Raw genomic sequence first — 23319 nt, forward strand, 5'->3', positions numbered from 1 at the left:
AGCAGAAATTGGGATGGAAGCCCGGGAAGTAGGAGGTGTTTGCTCAACTTCTAAGGACGTCACGCCTCTGCCTCCCGTAGCCAATCAGCAGCCGTCCTGCGGGAACAACCTTCTCCTCCACCAATCGGCGGCCTGGCAGGTGCTACGTCATGCCCGGCCCCTGCTCCTCCCCAAGGTCCTTCTGCCTCTCTGATCTCCGACCTGCGTTCTCAGCTGGGACTTCGAGTTCTCCCAGGATAATTATCGACCAGGTTTGTAACTGTCCGTGGCAGAAGGCCGGCTGGGACAGAAAACAACGAAAATAGTCGGGGCATTACGCGCTAAATATAGGTGCACATCTCCTGGGGAAAAGTTGCGAGTGCCGGTACCTCACGTTTGTTTAGCTATAGGCACTTTTCAAAGCATTTCACCGCCTTGTCACAAGCATATGAAGCCAGATAACAGTTCTTACAACAGTTTTAGAAGCCAGCAAGCAGAGAATCTGAGAAATTAAATCTGAGTGTGTTCATGTGCATATGGCAATGTCCAGTGTTCTTGAAAGGTCCTAACTACGTAGGAGGCCTGGAGGGAGGAGGAAAACGTATTTCACAGACACTATCCCCAGCACTAGGAACTGAAAAATCGTCTGAAGCCCCGCTGTGATTCCCCCAAGGAGTCAATGGTCAGAAGTTAATCTTCCCTCCTGTTTTTACAACTTTCTCCACCACTTACTCTTCTTATACCTGCCATAGATGTATTTAGCTACTGAACTCTTAAGTCAACAATAGCCAGAACATTCTTGAGACTCCACTCATATCTCGAATTGCAGATAAAATTATTTATTTATTCATTTATGGTAGAGATGGGGTCTCACTGTGTTGACCAGGCCACTGGTATGGAACTCCTAGCCTCAAGCTATCCTCCTACCTCGTCCTCCCAAAGCACTGAGATTACAGGTGTTAGCCATTGTGCCCAGCCCCAAATTAGAATTCTATCTGTAAGTAGAGTTAGAATTTTCTTCGTATCTTTAGCTTCACATTTACAAAATCCGATCCCTTATCATTCTTGGAAAGTCTTCCAAAGGCTGTGTAGTGGTTCACACCTGTAATCTCAGCACTCTGGGAGACTGAGGCTGGAGACCTGGGCTCAAGTGAGCCCAGGAGTTTAAGACTAACCTTGGCAACATAGCAAGACCTGTGTCAACTAAAAATAAAAATAATAAAAAATAAATAAAATTTTAAAAAGCCAGGTGTAATGGCACATACCTGTGGTCCCAACTACTCAGGAGGCTGAGGTGGAAAGATCATTTGAACCCGGGGATGTTGCGGCTACAGTGAGTCATGATCATGCCACTGCACTCTAGTCTGGGTGATAGAGTAGGACCGTGTCTCAAAAAATAAAATAAAATAAAATAAAATAAAGCCTTCCCTTTTGTGTTCACCTGCTCTGTTATTAATATCACTGCATTCCTACTCACCACCTGTCCAGACTTAAAAAGCCACGGTCACTTCAGTTCTTCCTCTGGTCTCTCGGGCTTACCCATGGTGTTGACACTGTCCTTTAAAAACCCCACTACTATCACCCTACTTCAAACCCCTTTTTATATACAACATAGTCCATATTTTTTTAAGCATACAACTCTAATTGTCTCATTGGCCTAAGCAAAAAGTCTCAGAGACTACCCAGTACTTGTGGAGCATTAGCCCAAAGTTCTTCGCATAATGTTAGTTGCTTCAGATGTGGCCAAAATCAATGACCTTAGCTTTATTTCTGCAGCAGAACCAGCCTGAAACCACCACTGAAACACAATGTATGCCTTGCTATCTTCCTAAGGATTAAGCATGTGGGTAAGAATGTAAGAATCGTTACTTTTCTCCTTCGAGTTGTAAATCATGGGCAAGTTACTCAATTTAAAAAAAAAAAAACAAAAAAACCTGTGCTCCACTATCTGTTAATGGGTTAATAATAGCAACTACTTCCTGGAGTCATGAGAACAAAATGAGATAATGGCCAAAGTGCTCTGTCAAGTGTCTTGCTAAAGAAACTGGAAATCATTATTTATTTTCCTCCAAATACCTCATGTTATACCTTTATCTGTAATTCTAATTTACAAAAATATGCACCTTTCTAAAACTAACCAGCCCTTTGGGGTTCAGCTCAATGCCACTTAAATAATGAAAACTTTCCTGAATATTTCAGCCAGATGTGATTGTTCCCCTTCTCCCTTGTGTATTGGCCTCTCTTATTGTACTTATCACAGTCTTCCTTTTATCATAGTTATTCGTACTTATCTTATCCACATCGCTCAGCTCACCTGTCATCACCACCACAAAATAAGATTATGTACATGGACTTCCTCTTTTTTTTTTTTTTTTTGAGACGGAGTCTCACTCTGTCGCCCAGACTGGAGTGCAGTGGCCGGATCTCAGCTCACTGCAAGTTCCGCCTCCCGGGTTTACGCCATTCTCCTGCCTCAGCCTCCTGTGTAGCTGGGACTACCGGCGCCCGCCACCTCGCCCGGCTAGTTTTTTGTATTTTTTTGGTAGAGACGGGGTTTCACCGTGTTAGCCAGGCTGGTCTGGATCTCCTAACCTTGTGATCCGCCCGTCTCGGCCTCCCAAAGTGCTGGACTTCCTCTTTTCTTTTATTTTCTTTCTTTCTTTCTTTCTTTCTTTCTTTCTTTCTTTCTTTCTTTCTTTCTTTCTTTCTTTCTTTCTTTTTCATTGCTTCTAGTACGATGCTATGCATATAATAAGTCAGTCGGGGTCTCAGCAGGAAATAGGTGGCACAATCCAACTGGGTAAATTAGGAGACACAAAAGGACTGAGTGTGTGCAGGGATAAAGGAAAGTGGCAGTATATGTGTCATGTAGTTCCTGGGACTAGCAACATTGACAGTCACTCGTAGGCCTAAACAGGGCCAGGGAAAGAACTAGTTACCAGAACTCGGGAATAGTTATATCTGTAGTGTAACGGTAGCTGTAGCTGTAACTTTAGGGAGTGTCATTCAACCAACAGTAGTGTTTCTGGCAGGAAAAAAGCTGCCTAAAGATTAATCCTGCCTGCCGGGCACAGTGGCTCATGCCTGTAATCCCAGCACTTTGGGAGGCCAAGGTGGGCAGATTACCTGAGTTCAGGAGTTCGAGAACAGCCTGGCCAACATAGTGAAACCCTGTCTCTACTAAAAATACAACATCTAGCCAGGCGCATTGGCATGCGCCTGTAATCCCAGCTACTTGGGAGGCTGAGGCAGGAGAATCGCTTGAACCTGGGAGGCGGAGGTTGCAGTGAGCCGAGACTGCACCACTGCACTCCAGCCTGGGTGACAAGAGTGAGACTCCATTTCAAAAACAAACAAAAAAAGATTTATCCTACCTGAAGAGGAACCTACTAAGGCAGGGGTCAACAAACCTTTTTTCTGTAAAGGGCCAGAAAATAAATATTTTGGGCTTCACAGATCATACCATCTCTGTCATGTCATGACTACTCAGCTCTGCTGGCTGGAGTGTAAAAGGCAGCTATAGGCCATATTTAAACGGATATGTGTGGCTGTGTTTCGATAAAACTAAATTTACAAAAGTAGGCTGCAGATCAGATAGGGCATCTGGGCTATAGTTTGCAGACCCCTGTTCTTCCATAGGGAAGGAATAATCTTACTTCACTCTGCTCCTGCCCCTTTAACTCCTGCTGGTGGCTTCTACTAATTGAACACATAAATAGAGCCAGATTGTTAGTGCAGCCCAAAAAGGTCCCCTCCCATTGTGGGGGCAGAGCAGGTGCAGAAACGGACAGAAATTCTAGAGGGTTCAAAGAAGAATATTCAACACAAAATGTTTTCAGCAACTGCTTGTTGAAATGAATGAATTGTATAACTGGTCACTGTGAGTCCCACTGCAAATGGTTGAACACTCATGGAAAAACTGCTGCAATTTAATTCCTAAATAGGAAAAGCTGGGAGAGGGCCCTGGACCATCATGAATCCAATGAGGACCTGAGGCTCAGTGTGCTTCTCTCTTGCTTTACTTTAGAAATTTTGCAAAATATACACATGAGAAATACTGGTTCTTGAAATGAGGAATTTTGAATGTTTTTTGGTGTGGTGACATTTGTTGTAATGAGTGCGACAGATCTCAGAAATTTCTTTATAATGAAAGGGATAACAGATGAGAGACAAAAACAAACCTTGGATACCCCTCAAGTCAGCTCCTGCAATCAACCCCTCAAACATTTTTAATAAGGGAGACCCCTTCCATCCACATTGGGTGCCGAGTCCATGCTCCTGAAATTGGAAAGTTGAGTCTAGGCCACTCAGGCTGCCTCTTTCTCTCACCTACGTTGGCTTTCTCTCTTCCATGGTCATTCTCTACTTTAGTCTGGTTCTTCCTGTGAGGTCCTGAAAGGTAGTGCTTTGGCACTTGAGAACTGGAGTGAATGGGACCTAGATTTAATCCCTTCTTTGCCACTCACTAGCAAGTCACTTTGTCTCTTTAAATCTCGCTTTCTCCCATCAGGACAGTGGAGAACATCATAGGGTTGTCAAGATTAAATGAGCCATGTTCTTAATATATGTGAGCTAATGTTAAAGCTTACTAGTTTGTCCTGTTTTATCACCCCCTCACCTTTCATCGCATTTGGAACCCAGTCTCACTTTTAAATAAGTTTTTCTTTCTTTTTTTTTTTTTTTGAGACGGAGTCTCGCTCTGTCGCCCAGGCTGGAGTGCAGTGGCGCAATCTCGGCTCACTGCCAGCTCCGCCTCCCGGGTTCACGCCATTCTCCGGCCTCAGCCTCCCGAGTAGCTGGGACTACAGGCGCCCGCCACTGCGCCTGGCTAATTTTTTTCTATTTTTAGTAGAGACGGGGTTTCACCATGGTCTCGATCTCCTGACCTTGTGATCCGCCCGCCTCGGCCTTCCAAAGTGCTGGGATTACAGGCGTGAGCCACCGCGCCCGGCCTAAATAAGTTTTTCTATAAAGAGAAAGCAAGTAGGTATTTGAGAGGAGAAGGAGGAAGAAATCCAGCAAGCTCCTAAATGTGTTCCATTTATTTCTCAAAATTTTATACAGTAAGTCCTCACTTAACATCATCAACAGGTTCTTGGAAACAGTGACTTTAAGCAAAACAACATGCAGCAGTTCTTTGAATAACATAATTTTATTCAACATAGTTTTGTTATAACATTGATAAGAAAAAATGGCTTTGTTACAAGCATATGTATGCCATTTTGCTTAAAGTAATAGTTTCCAAGAACCTATGGATGACATAGTCAAGACTAATTGTATTTCTTAAATGAACAGCAATTTTTACAATATCATCTATGATACACTCACCCTAATAAAATATTCTACTTATTGTAAACAGAACGTTCTTATAGGCAGAAATTGCAAATTCAAAATAAGAAGTAATTTCGAAAAGAAAAGTTTTTAAATGAAAATTACTATTGTTGCCTAACTCCCATATTATCTTGGAAATAACACACACCTTTTTTACCTGCAAAGAATTTAAAAATCAACTCAAGTAAAACAAGAGCAGGAACCACCCACAGGTAAATCTAAATCTCACTTCGTGCAACCAAGACTGTTCTCCCCTACAACCACCACCCTTAGATGAAAGAAGGAAAGAAAGCTAATTCCTAGTTTACCTCCTCTGCCATTAGTCATATTTAGGGAATCCTTCTTGAAAAAAAATTCAAGAAAATTCCAAGCCTCTTGGCATTTTTAGGGTCAACTTGTATTGGTTTCTAATGTTTTAAAAAAAACTTCCCAATGGTCTGTGGCTTCTTTCGAGAGTTACACGTGTGGTACACCTCACTGGGCAGATTTGCTGCTCATTGCTGCCCGCTTAGTAACTGTTACCACAAGTCTATCAGGACTTTTGAATTTTCAGTTACACATCACTGTAATGAATGCATGAAAGTTGTATTTTGTAATAATGTAAGCAAATTTGGGGAATGCAAATTTCAGGATGCATCTCGCTGACATAATGGATCTAATGTATTCAACGCAAGGAAGAAAATCCAGTGTTCCCTTCCCCATCCTCTTTTGAGCAAAAGTCTCAAAAGAAAAGATGTTTTAAAGAACTAAGAAAAGATTGAGGAAGAAGATGGGAAAAAGTTAAAGCACAAATAAAACACACAGGTAATCTTTCTGGGGGTTGAGCTAGAGCCAGCTAACAGACCAGGTTTAGGAGTGTCAGCCTAAAGGAAAAAACTGAGGCAAACTTAATATAAGTGAAGAGTCTATTTGGTTGAAGTTTGAGGACCAGAACTAGAGAGGATATATTCAACTTGCCCTGAATATATACTCCCATTATCAGCGGGTACAAGTAAATTTTTAAAGGAAAGGAAAAGGCAGTTCCTAAATTATTTGCCAATAATTTACATTATTGCTATCGACTGGCCATACATTGTTCTTTGTATCACAAATCCCAGGAACATGGAGATAATGGATAAGGCAGCTAGTTAGGAACAAAATTGCTTTAAATAATTGTCCTCCTCCACCACCACAACTATGGGCAAGTCCTATACTCATGTCTCTCTGGGTCTGATAAATTTTGCACAACTCACATTCCTCAGACTACTCTGAACTATTTTCCTTTTCTCAGGAAATAAAAGAGGAGTCAAGATTTTTCCTTCTAGTCTCAATCTGGATCAACTGAACGAAAGCAATCTTTTAAAGTAGTCATTTCACTATTGAGATGAGAAGGAAATAAAAAGAATATATATATATATATGTATACATATTATGTGTGTGTGTGTGTGTGTGTGTGTGTGTGTGTGTAGCCGTGTAAGAAGTAGCAGCTACGAAAAATAATCAAAGTATAGGCAAGGCCACAGCAAAAAAATGTGAAGTAAAATGGAGAAAGTATCCCTGACATTCAACTGACTCTCATGCTAATTGCCATCTGTGTAGCTCCTCAGAAACAAACATAATAGAATTTAAAAGGGACAGAAAAAGAAAAGCAGAGGAGGATGCTTTCATTGGATGGTAAACTGTTGACGCTGCCCATGATAGAAACAGACGTTTTTGTCTTCTTATTTACTGTTATTGAACAACCCAAGATTCTAAAACAAAACAACAGTAAGACAAACACACACACACACACACACACATACACACGGCAAGAATTTAATAAACAGGGTGTTGTCTGCACCTATATACACAGGTTAATTCCAAAATGTTTGTGAGTTGTTCTGTAAACATAGTTAAGATAAATACTCCTTCTATCCTAAGAAACTGAATGCCTAGTATGCCAAAAATGATGTGTCAAGACCAACACCACACTAATCACCGCAACCCGCCTCCCGGCTTCAAACAATTTGCCTTCCTCAGCCTCCCAAGTAGCTGGGATTACAGGTGCCCGCCACCACGTCTGGCTAGGTTTTTGTATTTTTAGTAGAGACAGGGGTTTCATCATGTTGGCCAGGTTAGTCTCAAACTCCTAACCTCAGGTGATCCACCCGCCTCAGCCTCCCAAAGTGCTGGGATTATAGGCCTGAGCCACCGCTCATTAGGCCCTAAAAACATTAGGCCCTAATGTTTTTACTTCTAAAAGTCAGAGATTTGAGTTCTGTGTCTTTGAAATCCACCAGGATCAACTAGCTGCCCCACACAGAGTAGGGGGCTGAGGAATCTGGGCAGTTATGTGAAGAAGTAGATTTGGACCTGGATAAAACTGAGAAATGAAAAACGAACAAAATGAGGGAGGGTAGATAAAAATAAAGTGAGTGGAGGATGAGGGGCTGACAGTAGGAGGAATAAGCCAAAGTTTACTTACTTCATGGGGAACCTTAAACCCCTTCCTCTCTTTGCTTCCAGAATGCCTGCAGCTAGGCCTTTGCCCTCCAGACAGAATTTTTTTTTTTTTTAAAAAAGAACATTTTCTCTGTAAAACTTTCCCAGCCAACTTTCAGATGTGGAATTTGAAAGAAAGATGAGTCAAGAGTAACACTAAGATTTTAGGCATCAACAATGTAGAAGCAATAAGTTGCCTTTAACTAAAATGGGGAAGATACTTGAAGGGCAGGGTAGGAGAAAGATCAGGAGTTTGGTTTTGAACAACTCAGGTTTGAGATTCTCATTATGTTACCAGTAAATAATATCCAAGTTACCAGTGACTAATCCTTACGGGTCTGCAGCAACCTCAATTCTTGCCTCCTCAGAAGAAATAATTCAACTGAGGGGCATAAGGAAGAAAAAGAGACTGAAGCAAGTTTCAGAACAAGAGTGGAAGTTTATTTTAAGAGGCTTTAGAACCACATTTCCAGGAAAATGTAGTTTCCTGGAAGTCTAATGAAGAAATAAAATTTGATTTGCATTTCTCAAGTGATCAGTAATGTTGAGCTTTTTTCATATGCTTGTTGGCTGCACATATGTCTTCTGAAAAGTGGCTGCCCGTGACCTTTGTCCATTTTTTTTTTTAACTTAAGTTCAGGGGTACAAGTGCAGGTTTGTTATGTAGGTAAATTGTGTAATGGAGGTTTGTTGTAATATTATTTCATCACGTAGGTATTAATCTAGTACCCATTAGTTATTTTTCATGATCCTCTTTTTCCTCCCACCCTCAGCCCTCCAAAAGACCACAGTGTGTCTTGTTCCCCCTATGTGTTCATGTGTTCTCATCATTTAGTTTCCACTTATAAGTGAGAACATGCGGTATTTGATATTCTGATCCTGTGTTAATTTGCTAAGGATAATGACCTCCAGCTCCATCCTTGTCTCTGCAAAGGACATGATCTCACTGATTTTATGGCTGCATAGTATACCATGGTGTATATGTACCACATGTTCTTTATCCAGTCTATTATTGATGCCTTGCCAGGTTTTAAATGGTTTTTTTTCTTGTAAATTTGTTTAAGTTCCTTACAGACACTGGATATTAGAACTTTGTCAGATGCATCATTTGCAAAAATTTTCTCCCATTCTGTAGTTGTCTGTTTACATTGTTGATAGTTTCTTTTGCTGTGCAGAATCTCTTTAGTTTAATTAAATCCCATTTGTTAATTTTTGCTTTTGTTGCAATTGCTTTTGATGTCTCCATCATAAAATCTTTGCCAGTTCCTATGTCTAGAATGGTATTGCCTAAGTTTTCTTCCAGGGATTTTATAGTTTTTGGTTTTACATTTAAGTCTTTAATCCATCTTGAGTTGATTTTTGTATATGATATAAGGAAGGGGTCCAGTTTCAGTCTTCTACCTTGGGCTAACGAATTATTATCCCAGCACCATTTATTAACCAGGAAATCCTTTCCCCATTGCTTTTTGTCAGCTTTGTCAAAGATCAGATGGTTGTAGGTGTGTGGCCTTATTTCTGGGCTCTCTATTCTCTTTTATTGGTCTGTGGGTCTGTTTTTGTACCAGTACTATGTTGTATTGGTTACTGTAGCCCTGTAGTATAGTTGGAAGTCAGGTAGTGTGAAGCCTCCAGTTTTGTTCTTTTTCTTAGGATTGCCTTGGCTATTCGGGCTCTTTTTTGGTTACATATGAATTTTAAAATAGTTTTTCCTAGTTCTGTCAAAAATGTCATTGGCAGTTGGATAGGAATAGCATTTAACCTATAAATTGCTTTGGGGAGTGTATTAGCCCATTCATTGCTATAAATAACTGCCTGAGACTGGGTGATTTATAAAGGAAAGAGATTTAATTGACTCACAGTTCTGCATGGCTGGGGAAATGATAGGAAATCTTACAATCATGGTGCAAGGGGAAGCAGGCGTGTCTTACATGGCAGCAGGTGAGAGAGAGAAGGGGAAACTACCACTTACACAACCATCAGATCTCAGGAGAATTCACTCGTTCTCATGAGAACAGCATGGGGGAAACTGCCTCCATGGTCTAATTGCTTCCCACTGGTTTCCTCTCTTGACATGTGAGGATTATGGGGATTACAGTAGGAGATGGGATTTGGGTGGGGACACAGAGCCAAACCATATCAAGCAGTATGGCCATTTTAACAATATTGATTCTTCCTATCCAAGAGCATGAAATATTTTCCTATGTGTTGCTGTCATCTCTGACTTCTTTGAGCAGCATTTTATAATTCCAATTGTAGAGCTCTTTCACCTTCATAGTTAGCTGTATTCCTAGGTATTTTAGTTTTCGTGTGTGGCAATTGTAAATGGGATTGCTTTCCTGATTTGGCTCTCAGCTTGACTGTTGTTGGAGTGTAGGAATGCTAGCAATTTTTGTAGGGTTATTTTGTACCCTGAAACTTCACTGAAGTTGTTTATCAACTTAAGGAGCTTTTGGGCCAAGACTGTTGGGTTTTCTAGCTGTAGAATCATGTTATCTGCAAACAGGGATGTTTTGACTTTCTTTCTTCCTATTTGGATGCCCTTTATCTCTCTCTCTTGCCAGATTGCTCTGGCCAGGACTCTCAATACTATATTGAATAGGAGTAGTGAGAGAGGGCATCAGTCTTGTGCTGGTTTTCAAGGAGAATGCTTCCAGCTTTTGCCCATTCAGTATGATTGACTTTGGGTTTGTCATAAATTACTCTTATTGCTTTGAGGTGTGGATTTGAGTAGTTTCAATCAACAGGCATGGAAGCCAAACTTAAAGAACTTTTAAAAACAAATATAAAGAGAGAACTACATAGTAAATAGAGACATCCCTTCCACTGAGTATTACAGTAAAGAGGGATAAACATAGTGGTTACTGGAGGAAGAAAAGTGAGATCAGGAAAAGTTATTCTTAATGATGATTAATATTATAGCATGTCTGTATGCTGATGAGGATGATTCAAGAGGGTGAAATATCAATGGTATGCAACCTCATACACAAGTGGAGGGTTGGCCTTAAGTAGAAGCAAGGAAGAAGGTAAAGAATATGAGCTCAGATGTAACAGAGTTGATACATCTAGTGGCGGGAACTTTTGGAAATGCTCTTCTATTTAACAATCATTTTAAATTTCACAAAGTCATCAGCAGAGCCTTCAGCTGAGAGTCAGGTACAAAGCAAGTATTGGAGGTTTGAGGAAACAAGATAATACAAAGTCACCCTTTAGGACAGGTGTCAGCAAGCTTTCTCTGCAGAAGACTAGCTAACAAACATTTTAGGCTTTCTAAGCCATACAGTCTCTGTCTCAACTACACACTCTGCAGTTGTAGTATTAAAGCATCTATAGATAATGTGTAAATGAATGGGTGTGGCTAAGTTTCCATAAAACATTGTTTATGAAAACAGGCAGCAACAATTGAATAACACAAGCAAAAGAATGAACTTGGACCCCTACCCCACAACCCGCACCGTATATAAAAATTAATTCAAAATCAACTTTAGACCTAAATATTCAACCTAAAGCTATGGCTTTTAGAAGAAAACATAGAGACAAATCCTTATGAGTTTGGATTTGATAATGATTTCTTATATGTAACACCAAAAAAATTAAAAATAGATAGGTTGGGTATTATTAAAATTAAGAACTTATGCTCCAAAGGGCACCACTAAGAAATTTAAAAAACAGCTCACGGAATGGGAGAAAAGTTTTTTCAAAACATATATCTGATAAGGGAAGGACTTGTATCTATAATATACAAAGAACTCTTATAAATCAATAATTTTAAAAATAAAATGAACAAAAGATCTGAACTGATTATTCTCCAAGGAAGAAATACAAATGCCCAAAAAGCACAACATAATTAGCTATCAGGAAAAATGCAAATCAAAACTACATCATGATGAGATATCATTTCACACCCATTAGAATGGCTAAAATCAGAAAGACAGATAATAACATGTGTTGGTGTAGACATGGAAAATTCGAAAACCTCATATATTGCAGGTGGGAATGTTAAATGGTACAGTCACTTTGGAAAATAGACAGGCTAATACTTAAACATAGAGTTATTGTAAGATTCAACAATTCAATCTTTACATATATACCCAAGAGAAATGATAATATATGTCTATACAAAAACTTGTACACAAATGTTCATGGCAGAATTATTTCCAATATCCAAAAATAAAATCAACTCAAATGTCTATCAACCAATGAATGGATCAACAAAATATGGTATATTCATACAATAGAATATTTTTCAGCAATATAAAGGAATGAAGTACTGACCCATGCTACAATATGAATGAACCTGAAAACACTGTGCTAAATGGAACAGCCAAACACACAAAAAAGCAATATATCTTATGATTTCATTTATATTAAATGTCCAGAATAGTCAAATCTACATAGAGAGAAAGAGATAAGTGGTTGCCTGAAGGTGGGAAAGATGAGGGGATTGAGAGATAACAGCTCAAGAGCATGGGATTTCTCTTTTTTTTGTTTTTTTTTCAGTCATGAAAATGTTCTAAACTTGGTTGTGGTGATATTTACACAAGTCTCTGAATATACTAGAAGCCATTGAATTGTACACTTTAAATAGGTAAATTCTATGGCATATGAGTTATGTCTCAATTCAACTACTTAAAAAATTAAAACAAGCAAAACTGGTGATAAGCCAGATTTGACTCTCTGGTAGGAGCTAGTACTTGGGTTTTCCAGCCTGAGTGTGCTTCAGAATGACCAGGAGGGCTTGTGATATGGTTTGGCTCTGTGTCCCCATCCAAATCTCACATTGAATTGTAATTCTCAATGTTCAAGGGAGGTGATTGGATCATGGGGGTGGTTTCTAATGGTTTAGCACCATTCCCCTAGTGCCGTCTCGTGATTGAATTCTCATGAGATCTGGTTGTTTAAAAGTGTGTAGCACCTGCACTTTCACTCTTTCTTCCTACTGCTCCCACCATGTAAGATATGCTGGCTTCCCCTTTACCTTCTGTCATGATTGTAAGTTTCCTGAGGCCTTCCAAGCCATGCCTCCTGTACAGCCTGCAGAACTATGAGTCAATTAAACCTCTTTTCTTCATAAATTGTGCAGTCTCAGGTAGTTCTTTATAGCAATGTGAAAAGGGACTAATACAGCTTGTTACAGCAAAGATGTGTGGGCCTCACACCCAGAGTCCATGATTTAATAGGTCTGGGGTGGGGGAAAAGTTTGCATTTCTAACATTCTTCCCAAATAAAGCCGATGCTACAAGTCATGGGGCCGATCATAGCCGAGAACCACTGACCTAGGAGTATACGGGAATGAATGAATTAGTGAAGTATAACGAAATTCCTAGAAAGCTTTATGGGGCCCATTGAAGGTATTGGTAAAAGAAAAAAAAATTGAGGCGAGACCAGTCATAACAGTGTGATTTTCTTCAGCCATGTTCAGCTTCTCAGATGTTGGCACAGAGTAGATGAAGATAAATATTAAGCAGAACAAGGGTGTGTAGAGTACATGCAAAAGAAATATATTAATGACTGACTATGAAATTTAAGCTAGACACAGAAGGAAATATGGACCTGAAAGAGATAAGAGATGGAGACAACTGGTAGAATGAATGGCCTTTTTTTCTGGTGGAGTGGGGCCAAAGGATTGTTGGAGCTGAAGTACTGCGGAAAACAAAAGCCGAAAAGAGACTATTGGGTTGGAAAGTAGGATCTTTATAAGGAAGATAATGGAGGAGCTGCTGTTATTGGCAGTGACAAAGTTCAGAGAGTGAGTAACTGAGATAGAGAGGAGAAAAGATCAAGGAAATGAGAGGCCAGGTTGTGCAAAGCATTATCTGCATAGGTGCTGAAATAACCAATAATTGTTATAAGAATATTATTGCATGGAATTATGGTGAACCAGGAACTAGAATCTTTAATAGACTAAGGGCAATGACTTGGGTTGAGGTACAGCCTAGCCCCAAAAAGAAATAGTAAATATTAAGATGTAATGATGTGTGATGAAAAGCTATGTGTTTTTAGGGATAGAGTGATACAGGTTTGGAAGCTTCAGAGAACAGCAAGTAACATGCCACTACTCCATTCCCAGTGGTATAATGGATGTAGCTGAGAAAACAGCCACTGCTTAAGAGGGTTGCAGGGGTAAGAGTGTTACCAGAAGCCAGGTTTAATGAGAGCAAGAAGTTGAAGACACCATTCAGAAAAGATCATGAAGAAAGGAGTATTTTACTGATAATTGATGGATTCCAGAGGACAAAGGGCAAGAGTTTTAGGACATAGGCAGAGACAGGAGATGCAGCGAAAAAATGTTATTCACAAAACCAGGAGTACAGAAACAAAGACCTGAAATTCCTGGGCTTCCCCTGGTGACTGTCAAGACCAGGGATGTAGACAGGATTTCTCAGCCTCATCACTATTGCCATTTGGACCTGAACAGTCTTCGTTGGGATTGTGGGTGGAGTGGGGAGGGGATGTTCTGTGTATTGCAGAATGTTAAGAAGCATCCCTAGGTTCTAACTACTAGATCACAACTCAGGTGTGACAAATAGGAATGTCTGTAGACATTCCTAGGAATTCACTGTAAGAAAATAATTACATGTGTAATAATATATTTATTTTCAATATATATCATCTATACCGTGTGTGTGTATATATACACGTTTGTCCGCCAGAATATGATATGTAATAGCCCCAAATTCAAAACATATAAATGACCCTCAATAGGATATTGGCTAAGTAAATTACGATATATTCATATAATGTATCATCTGCTACAATTTATAATCATGTGAAGAGGAAGATGGGTTCAGGACAGCGGCCATTAGGGTCTGGTGTAGGCAAACATGCCAGGAAAGAAGTCTGAGATCCAATGTGAGAGAAGCAAGGAGAATGAGCTTCAATAGACAACAGAAAACAAAGTGTTTCAAAAAGGGGAAAGAAGTCAAAGATTTTGGAAAAAAAAAATCAAAACAAACGAACAACAACAACAACAACAAAAAACCCACCAAAATCTTAGAATACCTCTGTTTAATTTTCAGTTCAGGAAATCCTTCACAGCTAGAAGCAACTTCTGCTGCTTCTGCTTCTCTTGCGCACAGGCTGCCCTTGCCTCCTTAAGTCCCCAGCATCGTGGCTGCTTTGGCATCCCTGTAGCTTGTGGAAGCCTGTCTGTGCTACCTGCTGAGCCCACACCAGCTCCCCCGACAGGAAGGCAACCCTGTCCCTAGCACCTCATGAAGTTCAATGGCCTTGTAATGGTTCATAGAGAACCCCGCCCTCCCATGCCCGCAAAATTCATGCCCACCCAAAACCTTAGAATGTGACCTTATTTAGAAATAAGATTTTTGCAGATATAAGAATCAAGATGAGATTATAGAACCGGGCATAGTTGTTCATGTTTGTAATCCTAGCCCTTTAGGAGGCCAAGGCAGGAGGATTGCTTGAGGCCAGGAGTTCAACACCAGCCTGTGAAAAATAACAAGACCTTGTCTCTACAAAAAAATAAAAAATTAGCTACATGAATCCCTATAGTTCAAGCTACTCAGGAGGCTGAGGCAAGACGATCACTGAAGCCTAGGAGTTCAAGGTTTGTGGTGAGCTATAATCATGCCACTACACTCCAGCCTCAGTAACATAGCAAGACCTTTTTTGTTTTGTTCTGTTTTGTTTTTCTTTGTTGTTGTTGTTTGTTTTTTAAGTGAGATTATACTGGATTTGGGTGGGCTCTAAATCTACTGAACATGTCTGATTAAAGACAGAAAGGGACACAAAGCTGGAAATTTCTACAGACACAGTTAGCAAAAGTATCTCACAATAAATATGTGAAAATTAAGTACTGGGAATAAGCTTGTTTTTGATTACCTGATTCCTGACAAGTCTATAAATCGTGGTTCTTCATTAGGTAGGCTGACAAAAAGCTTATCCAAAAGTTGGTAAGCACTATCTTGAAAACATATCTTGAAGCATTATTGTCATTATTATGCAGGGTACCCTGGGTCCTAAAACCTCCAAAATGTAAGGAAAAGTCAAAAGATATCACGCTCAAATGAAACAGATGGAGAGTAACAAAATGGAGGGAAGAATGGCCAACTTTACAATTTGTTTTTAAATGAATCACTGAAGGTACTAAGAAATTTCCCAGGTCTCTATCAGGAGACCCTATTGTCTTCTCAAGAAGATTTTAATTTAATTTAATTTAATTTAATTTAATTTTTTAAAACAGGGACTCTCTCTGTCACCCAGATTGGAGTGCAGTAGTGTGATCATAGCCCACTATAATCTCGATCTCCTGGGCTCAGAATCTTGCTTCAGCCTCCCAGGTAGTTGAGACTCCAGGCACGTACCACCACACCTGGCTAATTTTTTAATTTTTGTAGAGTCGAGGTCTTGGTATGTTGCTCAGGCTGGTCTCGAACTCCTGGCCGCAAGTGATTCTCCTGCCCAGTCTCCCAAAGTGCTGGGATTACAGGCATCAGCCACGGCACCCAGCCTGTGCCCATATTTTCTGAATTCTGCTTTCTGCCTTCTTAGCTGCATCTGCTCCACCACTTGCAACTGCATCTCAGTGCCAATGGTTGCCTTCATCTGGTCCCTCCCAATTTCTCCTCCTTTCCATAATATATCAGTCAATGGAATAGCAGGAAATAAAAGGCAAACACAAAGACTGTAACCGAGTGAGCTTAATAAAAATATTATCTAAAGAGTTATGGACAAGGTTAAGGAAACAAACGGTGTGATGTAACACTTAGGGACAATCAATAGTGGGAAATTATTGTCATCTCAGAACTAAAGGGACAAGAATGGGAAATAGTGTTTGCAGAGCCTGGAAAAAGTTTGGAGCCATAGAAGAGAAATTGCTCGAAAGAAGCTGTAACTATACAACGCAGCCGCTGCCAAAACTGTGGCCAAGCAAAGGTAGAAGAGGTAGGAAAATACTCCAGCCTCTTTCTCCTCCTGCCATCCAATAACCTGCTGTGTCATCCCTTTGGTCAAACCCAACTGGAAGCAAAAGGGCAAGAGAACCCTGGTCATGGAATTTATAGAGATCAGTGTCCTGGGATACCCAGGGTAAAGGGCATGCTATGAATCAAGGCATGAGTAGGGGGAAGCAAACAGAATCACCAGCACAGTTCACCTCTTCTGCCACTCAGCATCCAGTCTTGACCTTTGCCTGAATAAAAATTTTTGACCTCAACACAGGAGAAGCATAAAGTCTTATCAGCCACGGTGTAATTGCTGAGTGATGTCAGTTCTGTCACGCTTCCTATGGAACTAAATCGTAATGTTAACTACCATTAGTTCTCTTTATAAAATGTATGATGGAAAAGGGGAAAAACAACTAACTTAAAACTAGCTGGTTACAAGACCTAAACTGACAACAACAGCTTCCCACTTTCAACATCCATTCTCCTATCCTTCACCAGCACATTGCACAGAATTCTTCACCTGGTAGAGTTCATCAAGCCTTCCTTCCTGCAAAATATGTTTTCTAGGTGCTTCTGACATTTTCAAGCTATTCGTTTTCCATTGATGTGCTTTGAGCTGGGTATTCTAGACTTTAAGGTTATCTTTTATCTTTATGTACACTCCCTAGAGTAGCCAGAAGAGCCCAGTCCACCCCCACAATCCACCACATTGTTACCATAGCTGCAAACATTGGCCAGAGCATCTCATTAACTCAACTTCAAACAAGAAATTCTAAGGCAAATTCTGCAGATGCCGTTAATAGAGGTTAGCCTCCAGGGCAAAGAACAAGGCAGAGCAGCCTGGAGAATGGATGTGATAGAGCACTCAGATAATAATCAGCATACTTGGCCACATTGACATTTTTTAAAATGCTTGTTTTTTTAACTTATAACTCCTGAATTAGAAATTCTTATAACTCCTGAATTAGAAATTTTAAGATTGAGAAGACACATCTTTATAACCGAGTAGAAATAGCCATACTTATCCCTCTAAATCAATGTGAAAGATCATCTAAGTGACTGTGCTGTGTGCCTCCAGTGGTCTCCAGGCTTCCTCCTCAGCTTCCCACTGGCTGTCAGGCCCAGCAATCTCTAGCCATCTGCTGAAACCTTCTGTGGCAGTCACTGATTTGCCACAGGGCCATTATTGCTATCATTGCTCCAGAGCGAACAGCAGGACAATCTGCACTGGTGTAGCATCCTGGGATCAGCTGCCAAGCCTGCCTGAGCCCTCTGCCCCTGCAGCAGCTATACAGCAGAAAAGATAAGAGAGTTGATAACAATAAAATGCAAAAATTCTTCTTCAAAGAGGCAGATCTGCTTTTTGCACCCCTGGAAAGCAGAGACAACTGCAACTTCTGAAATTAATGAAGACAATGAAGATTATTATGCAGCCATGCCACCTTTAAAACTATTTATGGAGATACCTAGTGTAGATTGGAGAGAGCTGTTTTTCCAAACTATTGAGCATGGTGACTTAGTGATTAGAAAAACTAGTTTTATACAGGAATTTTAATTTTTCATGGTGTTGATTTGTTGATGAAGCGGCATCATAGGAGATACATTCTGCTTAGAAATCACAGGTCTTTCTCCATTAAGAAATGTGTCTTCTCCAGACACATGAAAAAATGCTCATCATCACTCGCCATCAGATAAATGCAAATCAAACCCACAATGAGATACCATCTCACACCAGTTAGAATGGCAATCATTAAAAAGTCAGGAAACAACAGGTGCTGGAGAGGATGTGGAGAAATAGAAACACTTTCACACTGTTGGCGGGACTGTAAACTAGTTCAACCATTGTGGAAGACAGTGTGGCGATTCCTCAAGGATCTAGAACTAGAAATACCATTTGACCCAGCCATCCCATTACTGAGTATATGCCCAAAGGATTATAAATCATGCAGCTATAAAGACACATACACACGTATGTTTATTGCAGCACTATACACAATAGCAAAGACTTGGAACCAACCCAAATGTCCATCATGACAGACTGAATTAAGAACATGTGGCACATATACACCGTGGAATACTATGCAGCCATAAAAAAGGATGAGTTCATGTCCTTTGTTGGCACATGGATGCAGCTGGAAACCATCATTCTGAGCAAACTATCACAAGGACAGAAAACCAAACACTGCATGTTCTCACTCATAGGTGGGAATTGAACAATGAGAACACTTGGACACAGGAAGGGGAACATCACACACCAGGGCCTGTTGTGGGGTGGAGGTAGTGGGGAGGGATAGCATTAGGAGATATACCTAATGTAAATGATGAGTTAATGGGTGCAGCACACCAATATGGCACATGTATACACATGTAACAAACCTGCACGTTGTGCACATGTACCCTAGAACTTAAAGTATAATTTTTTTAAAAAAATGTGTCTTCTCATAATAACCATAGGGGTTATTTATCATCCTATCAAACTGGTGACATCATTCAAGCTGGAATCAAGGATATTGATAGATGCCATGCAAAGCTTGCACTATCTCTCGATACTGCGTCTCTTCCACCACACCTATCTGGTATTAAATTAGGTGTAATTAGCCCTGAAGAACTTCCTTTGTGCTACAGGAGGCGTGTTGAACTGAATAACAATTCTTTGGAGCCTACAAAAACATCATGCAGAGTTCAGTGGGATTTGTGAATCCAGGAGTAATTTTTTTCTAGAAAAAGTAGGAATAGACTAATCTAATCCAGCACCTTAAAAAAACATATTTAGGGCCAGGTATAGTGGCTCATGCCTGTAATCCCAGCACTTTGGGAGGCTGAGGCAGGCGAATCACGATGTCAGCAGTTCAAGACTAGCCTGACCAACATGGTGAAACCATGTCTCTACTAAAAATACAAAAATTAGCTGGGCGTGGTGGTGCCTGCCTGTAATCCCAGCTACTCAGGAGGGTGAGGGAGGAGAATCACTTGAATCTGGGAGGCGGAGTTTGCAGTGAGCCAAGAGTGTACCACTGCACTCCAGCCTGGGTGACAGAGCGAGACTCCATCTCAGAAAAACAAAAAAACAAAAAAACAAAAAACACCACCAAAACACATATTGAGGGGATACAAGTGCAGTTTTGTTACATAGATGTATTTCACACTGGTGAAGTCTGCGCTTTTAGTGTACCCATCTCAAAAATAATGAACATTGTACCCAATAGGTAATTTTTTTATTCCTCACCCTCCTTCCACCATCCCACCCTTCTGAGTCCCTAATGTCTGTTATTCTACTCCATATGTCCATGTGTACACATTATTTAGCTCCCACTTAGAAGGAAGAACATGTGGTATTTGACTTTCTGTTTCTGAGTTATTTCACTTAGGGTAATGTACTCCAGTTCCATTCGTGTCGCTACAACCATCCACCACATTTAATGAAAGGCCTGCAGAGCAATAATTTCTCTTAAGACAATTTTTTTTCTGCATTAAGAAAGAATCAATATGTATCTTGGGCTTTAAAATAGGTGAAGATTACAGTTTAAGATTGGATGCCATGTGGATGCTGTGAATGAATACAATAAAACTCTAGAAACAAACAAAGCACTGGCATTTCTTGGAGGGTTAAATGTGACAAAGGGAAGTCTGACCAAAGCAACGGAAGATTTTGAGCTTGCATTACAAAACTCTCCAACTCACAGACACTTGTAGGAAGAAGAAGGTAGTTAGAAGAAGAAAAGTTTTTAAATGCTGAAAGTCACTAGAAGAAAGCTTGAGCTTTGGATGAGACTTTGAAAGATGTAAAAACTGCCTCGCAGAAACTTCATAAGTAAGTACAGAGAAAAACAAGCTGAAAAGGAAGAAAAGCAGAAAACAAAGAAAATAGAAACATGGGAAGAAAGTTACATAAGCTCTTAAAAGCGAACAAGAGACAAAGCGCAGTGGCTCCCCAAATTCCAGAATTTGGGGAGGCCAAGGCGGGCAGATCACTTGAGGTCAGGAGTTTGAGACCAGCCTGGCCAACGTGGTGAAAAGCCTGTCTCTACTGAAAATACAAAAAAGTAGCTGGGCATGGTGGTGTGCACCTGTAATCCCAGCTACTCGAGAGTCTGAGACAGGAGAATTACTTGAACCTGGGAGGCAGAGGTTGTAGTGAGCCGAGATTGCACTACTGCACTCCAGCCTGGGCAAAGAGTGAGACTCCATCTCAAAAAAAAAAAAAAAAAAAAAAAAGAAAAGAAAAGAAAAAAAGAGAGAGAGAGAAAGGCTAAAGAAGAAAAGAAAATCAACTACTTCCTCTTCCTGTTTCTTCTGCTGATGAATCTGTTTCTGCATCATCCTCATTCTCTTCTGGTCACAAAAAGCATAAGAAACATAAGAGGAACTGTTCGAAGTCTGCTTGAAATTCGAAGAGGTATTCGCTTAGGGTGTCCTCAAACCAGATAGATAGAGGAGGAAAGGTGAAACCCAGTTTCAACTAATACTTTAGCATCTTTTCTTAACCAAAAACAAGAAGTGGAAAAACTACTGGAAAAGCAGGATAGGTTACAATATCAGAAAACACGAGAAAAGAGAAAGATAGATACTCTCTCCATCTTCAGGTGAAATAGTGTATTATTTTGGAGACAGGACTGAAGAGCCAAGAGATTTTTGTAATACCGATAAAACCAAGACAAGTAGTAGCAAAGCAGAAAAGCCATATAAATCGGAAAGATATTTTTCCAGTAGAAGAAATTCCTCAGATTCCTTCCATAGGAATTCAAGAAACAAGATAAAAATTTATGGTTGTAGATTTGAACAGGATATGGTTGTAGGAGATGTGGTTGTAGGAGGGAAGAAAAGAGTTCTAGAGAAGGTAAAAGCCAGGTTCTATGAGGTATTTCACTTCACCAGCAAACTCAGACCACTACTGGAAGTCAGTAGAGAGATACAAAAAACATACTTATTCTAGATCATGTGATTTCGGTAGACATGAGCTAAGATACTGATCAAATACAAATCAAGGAAAATATGAAAGAGAAAACAATTATGGGCAGGATATCAAAACTCAGGTTCCAGAAGATGGACTTATAGCAAAGAACACTCAGAAAGCAACGTTAAAAAATAAAATAAAATTTACTCAGTATATTTAATCAGTTAGGTGGATTTGGGAAAGAAAAAGAAAATAAGACAAAAAATTTGTATGCCAAGGAAATCAGCACCTTTATGCTAAATGTTAGTAAAAGTTTTGGATGTTTTAGTTATACCAGTCCGGGGCAAAAATCTCTGTTTCTAAAGTTATATGCAGAGATTACACAAAGTAAATGTTTTGTAGCTTTTCTCAAATTGCATTTGATTCAGTTGTAAGTCTCTTGTCACAGCTGGATTTTTAGGCTTTTCATGTGTGTGTTTATCTACAGTATGTTTCTTACTCTGACATTTTTAATTTATTCACCTACAGATAATTCTCTGAAAGTATTGTTTCTTCATTGTATGATGGTGTATGAGAGTCCATTATACTGGGTCCAACGTATCCTGCTGTTTGAGGGAAAATTAAATCTTTGCATGAACACTTGCATCGTTTTCATTAAAAATTGTTTCGTTCCCTTTTCTGTTAAATTTAAAACCCTAAACCTTTGAAAGTGATTATATGTGTTAATGTTTTTAATACCATTTTATATGTATAATTAGTTCAAATATTAAATATTTTTGCATAGTTTCTTTTTTTTAATAGACTATATGGCAAGGGCAGTGGCACACACTTATAATCACAACACTTTGGGAGGCTGAGGTGAGAGAATCACTTGAAGCCAGGAGTTCGAGACCAGCTTGGGCAACACAGCAAGACCCCATCTCTACAAAAATTGTTTTAAAACATTAGCCAAACATGGTGGCATGTGTCTGTAGTCCCAGCTTCTGAGGAAGCTGAGGGGGGAAGATTACTGGACCCCGGCAGGTCAAGGTTACAGAGAGCCATGATTGCATCACCACTCTCCAGCTTGGGTAGCAAAGTGAGACGCTGTCTCAAAAAAAAAAGTATTACGAACATGAGTATGTGATACTCTGTGTTGCAGAGGACTGGGACCTCACTATCTAAATGGAAACATTACTTGGCAAAAGCCAACATGCCTTATCATTGTTTCACTTTGATTATATATTCATTTGGGGGTTTAATGAGTTTGAATAATTTGCAGATGTTATTTTGTTAAAATGGAATTTATTAGATTTAGAATATAAATTATTACAAATTATAGTTAATATAATTATAACTACAAATATTCTTCAATAATATTGTACATGTTTGCTAGTGTCATTTGGAGCAGACTTAATTACCAGAGCATATGTGGACTTTAAAACTTTCCTGACATTGATGAATACTCAAGTCTTATCCTTATACTGGTAGCAGACCTTGGAACTGATACTCTTCTTTTTGTTGAATTTTTGGGATCTGTCATGATGGCATGCAAAACCACAAACCAAAAGTATGGACTATTCATGTAAATAACACAGAGACTTGTAAAAAAAATACAATGTAATATAAACACCAAAGAGTATTTATGGATGCTAATGTGTTTCATTTGGATAATTCATAGAGCTCTGCTATTGGCGAATGAAAACTAAGCTTAAAACACTGATTATATTAAGCATAAACATGGAGTGAAGTAGTGAAGGAATGAAGGGTTTG

At 39.7% G+C, this 23319-nt stretch overlaps 1 pseudogene; it reads left to right on the plus strand.

Annotated features, from left to right (window-relative positions):
* The first annotated feature begins 16547 nt into the window (after positions 1 to 16547).
* LOC102142333 (tetratricopeptide repeat protein 14-like) lies at positions 16548 to 23091 on the plus strand (annotated as a pseudogene).
* Positions 23092 to 23319: the final 228 nt, after the last annotated feature.

This window comes from Macaca fascicularis, chromosome 3, assembly GCF_037993035.2.
Source record: "Macaca fascicularis isolate 582-1 chromosome 3, T2T-MFA8v1.1".
Lineage (NCBI taxonomy): Eukaryota > Metazoa > Chordata > Mammalia > Primates > Cercopithecidae > Macaca > Macaca fascicularis.